Genomic DNA, 10,508 nt, shown 5'->3' with positions numbered 1-10,508 from the left:
TTGACCTTTTATTTGTCACTTGTGTCCTTGTCTGAAGTAATGTCAGGCTCAATGGGAGCAATTGAGATCAAACAGATAATTAATTTTACTGTCTTGGTTCAGAAGAGAAAAGCTATAATATCCCTCATTACACTGTTTAATTTATAGGAACAATTTTAAGATTTTAGGATTTTTGTGTTAATTGTGTCCAACCAGCTATTTTATTTTTCTTGATTTGTTACATTTTGATTTCTGCTTCTTGCTTGCAACCATGCTCTTACTCCCATCAAATATTGCTCTTCATTTGAGTGTTTATGTTATCATACTATGAGAGATAATCCTCAATCCATCTAAACCGATCAATCTAAAACCAGCTGTAGTTTTATGAAAAGCCTCAAGGTGTCACTGTTGGCTTAGGAAAGAACTGTTTCGCGCTTCCTTTGTTGTTCTTTGCTATAAACATTAAATATGTGTGACACCAATGATAAAACAAGTTTTGATGAATATGAAAGACAACGGCAATATCAAAATTAATTGAGTGCAGACGGAGGGAGCTCAGAAACTGCCATGGCATTAAATGTCTAAATGCATGTCTTGATATTTTGATTTGCTTTTTAGAGTGATGGTTACTGACTGATCAATAAGAGCACAATGCAGTTAGCGTTTGCAGTGATTCCTTCCTTTCAATCTGACAGATATTAGCAGCAAAGCTTGTGGAAATACTCTTAATTTGATTTTCATTTTTTAAAAATAACTTCATGCATTTCATTTAATTTCAGTCTGCCACACATATTTTGAAGTAAGGCATGGCGAAAGATAATTTGACTGTGCAGGAAAAAAAAAACATGACTCACACTAATTAGCATTTAGGAATTTTGGAAACACTATGACAAGAAGCATAAAATAATGTTGCCTCACTTGACTGAAAAATAACATCCAAAACAAACACTTAAAAAATCCTCTGTTTGTGGAAATGAAAAAGCTGCCTTGCAGCAAAGCTATTCACTGTCTTCACAACTCCTGCTGGGAGCTGATGGGAGCAAGATAAAGTCTTGACATGTTCACTAAGGTCAATTGCTGTGTGGTGTCTGTATGTACGCAGATACCAGGAAGGCTTCCTACCCACGTCTTAATTAAATACTACATTCACCTGATCTCGGTTGCTCATGCTGACAAGACTGCTGTAAACCAAAGACAACTCTTCTTCAGCTGACAGATCAAATGCTAATGAATAAACAAACAAGCAGAAAGCACCACGTTAGTCTAGAATGAACAACTGTTCTGTAAGTCACAGAAGCCTGCAAAAGCCAATCTGCTAATCTGATGCAGAAATATCACTGTGGGGCTTTATCTATGACTTGGACGACTCAAGAGCTGAGGTAATTACTTTGGCCAGAGAGGTCATTGTGGTACAAAATGGCAAAGTGTGAAGAGTTAGACTCAGACATTTAACCAAGCTAGAGTAAGGACACTGCATGAAACTGCAAATGGTAAATGGTAAATGGTAAATGGCCTGTATTTATATAGCGCTTTTACTAGTCCCTAAGGACCCCAAAGCGCTTTACATATCCAGTCATCCACCCATTCACACACACATTCACACACTGGTGATGGCAAGCTACATTGTAGCCACAGCCACCCTGGGGCGCACTGACAGAGGCAAATGAGGGAAACAAGATGTCACCTTTGTGATTGCATTAAATCAGTCAGTGAAGGAGTGAAAAGAGACATCATTGTGTCGAACAATTACCGTCAAGTAGTAGTGTGACAATCAAAATTTACCAGTTTCATCATTTGCTTTTTCTTTTTCTTTTCTTTTTGTTCAGTGATTATTTTAAAATTAAATCCCAGCTAACAGGGAGCTACGTTGATTGTGGAGTGTTGACACTTTGCCTACTTTCCCCCCACAGAAACAGGTTGTTACAGAACTCCCTAAAGAGAAGAGACAAACAGTGGATTGTAAAAGTGTGGCAGCGAGGTACTTGAGCTTTATTTAGCTATGTGCCTTTAATTCACATGGGGATTGGGTGCAGTGTCGATTGTTCCTAACCACGGCATTAAAAAGATGGCGGTCTCTATGATGTTGCCACGGTAACACACATTGTGCCTTTAATGACAGCTTCTGCTCACATCTTTTGCGTGATCATTTGCAGTCATGATAGCATCCAACTTGTACTGCACTGTATTAAATAAGTTATGGGGTTGCATGTCTTTCACTCATTTTTGCATTCATTTAGCGATGGGAAAGATTGTGTGGCGTTCATTTGTTTACACATGATAATTACCTCACAGCATGTGTTTGCATGCATGCTGTCTAATAGTGCATTGCTGTATATTTAAGACTGTGAGCATGCGTTTGCATGCATGTATCAACATGTGTTGCTGTTCCTTGGTGTGATGTCCCATGTTCCGCACCAACGATGATCATTCAGTTGACCATCACCTCTCTTGCTCCCATGCGGATTTAGCAATAAAACAGGGAAGAGCACTGGCTGAGACGACACGAACTGCATGAGTATTTCTATCACGTTTATCAGACCATCCACCATCCAAACAGTTATAGAGCTGCTTTCATTTTCAGCTCATATTTGTATCGCCTTAGGCAGTAACCCAGAGTAATACCTAGTGGCAGATAGGACCCAGACATTTGTACATCACTGACGTATTAATGTCTCTACTCAATTAAAGTGAGAAAGTGTGTTTGTGGAATGTTACTCTGCTTAATAGCCCAGGTTTCTTGCTGCCATTAATAATCAATATTTCATCTGGATATACGTGGAAATAGGAACATGTGCCGGTATATTCATTTTTCCTGATTTCTCTGTGTGACACTCTGTGCATACATAATTGCAAATTCAAAGGATGAGTGGATAATAACTCGCGTCTGTGTGTGCGTGCTTGCACATGTGCGAGGATCTGCAGCCGGCAATGGAACTCAAGGTTTTCCTAAAATAGAGACAAATTAAAATTTTTAACATATTATCACCCAATTAAATCATTAAGAAAATGGTACTAAGCTCTCTTGGAAAGCTCAGTCTGTTCATCTGAGAACTGAGCTCTATAGAGTTTGCATGTAGTTACCTTGAGGCATCTGTGAGTGTTTGCGTGGTCGCCCCAGTAAGCAATGGTGGTGTTATGAGGATTCAATTGGCACACAATGCTTTAAGTTCAGAGATAATTTCTGGCAGTTTAAATCCGGCCTCGGTGCACACCTTAGCTCAGAGAAGAAGTGTATGAGTTAAGCTCCGAGAAGCGACATGTTCCACACATTTCCTTCTTTAAAGCCACGTTCTTTGGGGGTTTATTTTGACCTGTTGGAATTTGAAAGCGGGAGCATTCCAGCTGTCGGCTACCTCGTAGGACCCCGAATACTTAAAAGGACCATGTATTCACATGTTGAAGGATTGTTTGGGAGCCTTGGATTTTACAAAGACTTCAAAGAATAATGGGATAATTATTGAACTTACCACCAGAGGGGAAGAGAAAGGGAGAGACGAAGACACACAACAAGACAGGCGGGGAGAGAGGGAGAGAGAAGGGGAGGGAGAAGGGAAGTAATGAGTGTTCAAAATAGACAATAAATCTAATAGCGTGCAAATTGAATGGAAATATGCTTTCACAGGAACATCAAATCTGTGATTATTATTATCAACTCGGAGGCTGTGATCTTGTCTTGATCTTTTTTTATGGTTGATTTAATGAGAATTTCATGTTGTTGGAGTTTGAAATTGCCGTAAATCTTGTTGGGTTTTTTTGGTCTTTTTTGTTCTCCCAGCACAGAGAACTCGACCCAGGTAACACGAAAAAACAGCTGGTGTAAGCGTGGCTGATAGCAGCATGCTCACACTGATTAAATTGCAATCGATTTCTGCAAAATGTCAGGAAACGCAAGGGTCTAGTGCCATTTAATGTGCGTCAGATGAGAGCTGTAGGTAAGGGTCTGTGTTATCACTCATATGTCACAGAATGTGGAGAATGACAGGGTGGTGCCAGGGGTTTAATTGGCGTTAACACTTGTGGTGTAGAGAGCAGGCTGAGTCTCCTAGGCAATGCCCAGTCAATGTGAGTCAAGAGAAGCACTCAACAGGCTTTGAAGGGAAGCAGTTATATTTACTTACTGAGATGGATTTTGGAGGGGATTTTTTTTTATTAAGCTTTACAACAGTCTGGAGAGTGATGGAAGGCATGAAGTTCTAAAGAAATAAAAACAGAAAACAATAACTTGAGTACACACAAATCAAGATCAGTCAACACGGAGCTCTCCTAAGCAAAAGAAATCCAAGGCTAATAAAAACTGATTTTGTTGACTAATAAAACAGAGCCTATGATCAATATGGCTGTAAATTGCTTTTGTTGGATAAGGGACCACTGGAGCTGAATAAATATAATCATGCAAAATAGCCTCTCTAGAGCCATTATTTATCCAGGACCTATTCATACATGTGGCTATTGTTGCTGCAGCACAGAAAGACCTCTTGAGTTACTTTAAAATAATAATAAATGGAAACACAAAGCTGGAGCAAAAGGACAAAACAATTCACTTAAAACATCTTGGTTGACACACATAAGTACTAATTAGCCCAGGAATTTGTGAGGAGGGGACAGCCAGTCTTGGTCATTGTGCTCAGTTTCAGGTTTCAAAGACATGGAAAGATTATTCTTTTGGATTACCTAAATGGCTTCGCAGCGAAAAAGCCATTAATCAAAGGCACCCTCTGGTCAGGAAATAGCTCCATAGAAAATATCTACAACCTTCTCATTTCAGCACAGAGATTTCTGGCAAAGCTATAAAGCAGAGTGTCATGAATGACTGGCCCCACTCCAAACCCATTAATGATGTGATGATTGAACTCTCATTCACAGAATAACCCAAGACACTCGTATCAGCTTTGTCAACAAAGATCGTTTGGACAGACCAAGGTCACTTATTGGAGATGTGGTCTCAATGAAGCTCATCGCTTTCTTAAAAAAACTTTTGATTAACAGTGTAGTGTACACAGTTGAGTTAGGACATTTAAATCACTCCCACCCACCGGTTGAGATAAATAAACCTTTCCTCATTACAATGCATTGTTCTGCTCGAAAACCTTGGGTCTTGGCATTCAAGTGAATGCTGCTTTGACACACGCCAAATTTGCACGCTTAGCCCAGAATGTCTCAGCAGCATTTGAGGAACACGACATGAAGCCTAAGATGATGGCTCAGCCTAAAAACTCTATATATACCAATGTGACCAAATATCCGCGTGATAACCTGGAACAAAGCCACGCCCTTCAACACACAGATCACAAAAGACGCCAACAACCTGGTGCCTGTCACCGCAGAGCCCCACTCAGAAGTAAATGTCCATGCCCTGTCAGGGTTAGAGTGGTGTATGCTGAAGGCTTGAAGTCTATTCTTGGCAAAACGATGCCCAGTAGTTGCACTCGTAGACCAGGCCTTTAATCTTTTTGACCACTGAGAATAGCTTTGAAAGCACAAGACACTGTCTGCAAAACAAAATCTGATTGATACTGTGTCAAACCGCATAACTCGTCATGATTTTTGTACTCGCATGAATTTTCAAATGATAAGTTACTCCGTCTGTGAAGCAGCAACTCATTCATGTAAAACACTTTCCTCTGGATGTTATCCTCTGCTGAATTGACTGGGGTGGTAGGGGGTGAGAGAGCTCCAAAATTCCAACATGAAGCATGACAGATACATAAAGTGGAATTTAGTTGGAAGTTTTCTCAAATCACAGATAATTTATTCTGCGTTGTTTCCTTGTTTTCCTTCTCTTCCACATGGAGCAGGAAATGCAAACATCCAGCATGAAGTGTGGGCTAATTCATCACACAGCAACACGGAGGAATATCTGATGGAAATTTTGCATATCATGCATGTATACTGTGTGGGAATTACAGCGTGTTACAGCTACTCTTTCGAAATCGTGATAAGCAAGGTTGTGCTGGTTTGTTTTGTGCATTATTTTGCATTCCTGTCTGTCACTTGCATAAATATGTGATTTCCCCATTTTTTTGTGGATGCAATAAAAAAATCTAATAAAACACTATTAGAAAAAATAAATGATCCATATCTTGTGAACTAATTTTTTCGCTGTAAGCTATAGTTTTATAGTTTCCCTTTCTTTTATATACCACACTCCAGTTTGCGGAGTCGTTTTGTAGCTTGAAATTCGCTATAATTCTGCACTGCATAGTTTGTTAGAGGATGCAATATTATTATATGAGGTTTTTTGCACTGAAATGGGCAATTAGCCTCTGCACTGTGCCGAGTTCCCTCTCAATTTCTGCCCCAGGAGGGTGACGACAGCTTAAAGTGATCAGTGTGCTATCGATGGAAGGAGAAGTGGCTGAAAGCTAGCAAAATATTTATAGTTTTATTTTAGTGGTAAAAGATGAGGTGATCAAATCTTAGTAGCAAGTATAAGACTAAATTTAGCACAGTGTTGGGCAGAAAAAAAAGGCAGTTATGATATTACAGGTTTCAGAAAGGCGATAAAAGAGACTGGAAGAGAAAATGTAGTTGGAGTTGAGACCAGTAGAACAAAGGCTCACTTAGAAAAGGGGGGAGACTTCTGCGCTCCATGCAAAACTGCCTTAAGATAAAGTTCTTAAAGTGGCTGTCAGATGCTGTATTGAAGCCAGTAGTGAGGCTCCCATACAAGGTTCTTCATGCTGTTTCCTTTGATTTCCTTCAGCCTGAGAAAAGCACTGTCCTAAAAAGGGAAAAGGAAAGAGATTTTTTGTCCCCACGTGTCCTTACTCCAACATGACCCTCTATTCAGATGCTACTTCCGACCTTTGTCATTGCATTACATGCCAACTTTTCTTTTAGCTAGACTATTTCAGCAATCTTTCCGCCCCTTAAGTTACAATTGCTCTAGTGTTTCCATCAAGGTCAATGAGAGGTGGTTATAAACAGAAAAAAAGAAGAAAAAAAAAGCAACATAGTGCACTATGGTATTCAGATCCAGCTCTAATCTCCTTTCTCAAGATGACGGAGGAAAAGGATCACATATGACGGAAGAGTCTTTATAATGGATTGGGGGGGAAAAAAAAGATGACGATAGCCCACGCAATCACTTCTCCCTCTGGTGCAAGAACTAAATCCCAAAGGGAAACTCCTTATAAACATTCAGTTTGTTCAAGGCAGCTCGAAATGTGTTCAGTTTCTCATTTATTGTACCTCTGGTGCATATCCAGCAGAGCTCTCCAGTAGCATGTCGACCAATCAAAACCTGGAAACAGGTTTGCTGCTTCTGCCATGGCAATAATTTCCACCCCTCTAAGAGGCCTTCTATTTCAATCTAATTCAAACAAATGTATTCATATATACTTATATATTAATCTCATTTGATTTGGCTTTAATCAGTGACAAAACCTGTTTGTTTAGAGCAGCAGGAAGGCTCACAGAACTGGTGGATTTTGATATTTAAACATCATGCTGGATGGTTATGTTTCATTCCACTCACTAACAGGTGGAAGAAGTAAGGAATCAAGGGGAATGCAAATGCTCCCTCACCTCATCTGAGCCAGAATGAAACTCCACTTTGGCTGCGATTTTCATCCACACATGGAGTTTTCAGGAATGGGAATAGTGAAAAGAACACATTCGCTTTCACAAATTGCATGAAATCCTGCCCAGGATTCGGTGATAAGGGTACACGGTTTGAAGAACTGCACACATTTCTTAGTGAAGCTTTGATAGATTCATTTCATTAAAACGCTCTTTTTTATTATGAGCAACATTAGTGACCTTGAGGAGTCGGTCGCCTAATCACCAAGGTTAAAATATCTGGAGCAATTTGAATTTTTTTTTTCTGTCTGCAGTGTCCTTGTTGCAGACAGAGCACAATGAGATTTAGAATTAAAGTGGATTGGACAGGAGGTATTGCGTCACAGTCTAATGGGGAGCCTACAGCCGATGGCAGTTAAAGCATGCACATCTGAAATGGGAATCCAACTCATTTTATGAGCTGCCTCTGATTTTGGCTTTGTCTAAGCTTTAGGTAAACAGTCAACAGACCTCGCGTGATCTGACTTTGGACATCTGACAAAACAATTATTGCACAAAGAACTATTTGTAAAACTTAAAAACGTTTCTTTTACAGTTTTCAGGAAGAAAAAAAAAGATCGACTAGATGGACAAAACAGAACCATCAGAGCTGGATCTTACTGTAGCCACAGCTCTGTGGTCAATATTGCAAACAGTGTTTTGACTCCAACACAAACAGTTTCGATCCTAGCCTCCCACTGATCCAAACATTTACTTATTCAAATGGGCTGCCAGTTATTGCCTGAAATGACAAAGTGAGGGAGTATCGTTGCTGTTTAAAGATGTTCCAAAGATTGATCCTGGCTGTCTGACAACGTGTGCTTTGGTTCTGTTTTATTGCTTCCATAAAGTGCTCCAATGAGACAAATTTAAGATTCAGGTCAACTTTGAGACCTTCTTAACCTCTCTAATCAGCGCAGATATGACACAATGCATGCTCTGAGGTTTTTGACTTTAATTATGGCCCATTATCATCATTGTAGAATGAACACAGAGGTCACAGATTCTTTCCAAATTGACCCTCACATTCTTCTTTTTTCTGTTTTTGTCCTCAGCCTTTCTATATTATGCAGCATGTCTTTCCGTACAAAGTCTGCATGCATAGTTTCTCTGCGGTTTCTCAAATTCATGCCTGGGGATGTTAGTGACCCAAGACTTTTTATTTGCAATGTATTATTTGTTTTTGTTAAAGCAACTTACTCTCAGGTACTCCTCAAACTTTGTCTTATTACAGTGTTTTATTATAAAAAAGAACCAGAACCATTCTTTCTTTCTTACTTACTTACTTACTTACTTACTTTCTTTCTTTCTTTCTTTCTTTCTTTCTTTCTTACTTACTTACTTACTTACTTACTTACTTACTTACTTACTTACTTTCTTTCTTTCTTTCTTTCTTTCTTTCAAATCTAAAAAGTGTATAAAATAACAAATTGACAAGTCTAATAACTTGTTTCTGTCACAGTGTGCTGGACCATAATTACACATCTCAGTGCTGTAATTTCCAGTATAACCTCATGATGTTTTTTTTCTCCCCCTTTTTTTGTCTCACCGTTACAATGCCTAAAGCCAGACAAAATAATACAGAAGTGTGTCTGTTTGGCTCATTGTCACAGTAGCGCTGCACTTAATCCCCTTAAGCGACCGAAGTCCGTGTGTGAACATAAATGTCCGACACAGTCAGGCTGGACATTAAACAGTCTTTAACCTGCCAGCTCCCTAGTACAAATTCCAAGTGATCTCTGATTATGCCCTTCTGTTTCAGATAGTTCCCTTGTGGTTTGCTTTAATCTATTTTACCTCTATGAAATAGCTAAATTACCTTCTGATACTGAACCTTTTACTAGGTCAGTATACCTTAAGCTGGCGTTTTAAATTATTCACTTTTTGACCATTACTTATCTATTTTACTCAAATAAGCATTACTTTTGGGGTTTTTTTCCTACTGCTGATTCATGACTCAAGTCGTAATTGTTAAGTCATGGCTAAGCAACTGCAGTCATTGAATTTAAATGTAATTTCAGTGTTCTTTTCTTCTTTTCTTTTTCAATTAGTGAAGCTAATATTTTCATTCCCCTGGCAACTGCAAAATTGCCCATCGGGGTACTTGTATCTCCGGTTGGAAATCACTGACATAAACTGCTCTGACCCTGCTTCTATAAAAGCCAGAGTGGTGTTTGTTTTGCCCAGTGACAATTTTGCAACAGCCACAATCACATGATTGTAATTACTATGCTGATAATTTGGATTTGTTAGCCATCACTACACAGGAAGTTACAGCAAGTGAAGGCCTAATGAACAAATTCATTTTAAAATGCACATTTGTCTAAAATGTATAAATAATCATTTTATAACTTCTGACGCTTATTCCTGTATTTTCTTTTGTCCTTGAAATGCTCTGAAGAGGTTACAAGAGGTTACAAGAAATATGATTTAATATGATATGTTTAATGATAACATGTGGCCTTTTCTGTATGTTACAGTGCTTTGAAATCAATGCATTCATTTGATAGTTAAACTAATAAGAAAAAGATCAGATGAAATAAGGAGAAACCTTTCCTGAAAAAAGGCTTTATTACCCATTGAATCTCAGGGCTTGCAAGCTTTTACATAAATCTCATCTGTCTTCATCATTTTGCTGTTAAGAATGTATAGTGATCCTGAACAGGATTGAGAAGAGATATATAATAGCATTGCATGCAATTAGATTCAAACCCATGCAAGAGCTGAAAATGGATGATTTCCCAGGGGGTTGTACTAATCCACTCAAGTGCCATGGCACCTTGTCATGCTCTCCTTTAAACAAATCATATTTTTATCCCGGCGTAAGGTCATGCATTCCTGCAGCTGCCAAAATTATTAGATTTGGCATTACTTCTTAAAACAGTATAGACTGTTCTGGGCCACAGTTTACCTTAGCTGGGCATTCATGATGAATCCGTTTCACATCTATAAATACACTCTCCTTGTGG

Source organism: Maylandia zebra, linkage group LG16, assembly GCF_041146795.1.
Source record: "Maylandia zebra isolate NMK-2024a linkage group LG16, Mzebra_GT3a, whole genome shotgun sequence".
Classification (NCBI taxonomy): Eukaryota; Metazoa; Chordata; class Actinopteri; order Cichliformes; family Cichlidae; genus Maylandia; species Maylandia zebra.
Note: the sequence above shows the minus strand (reverse complement) of the source record.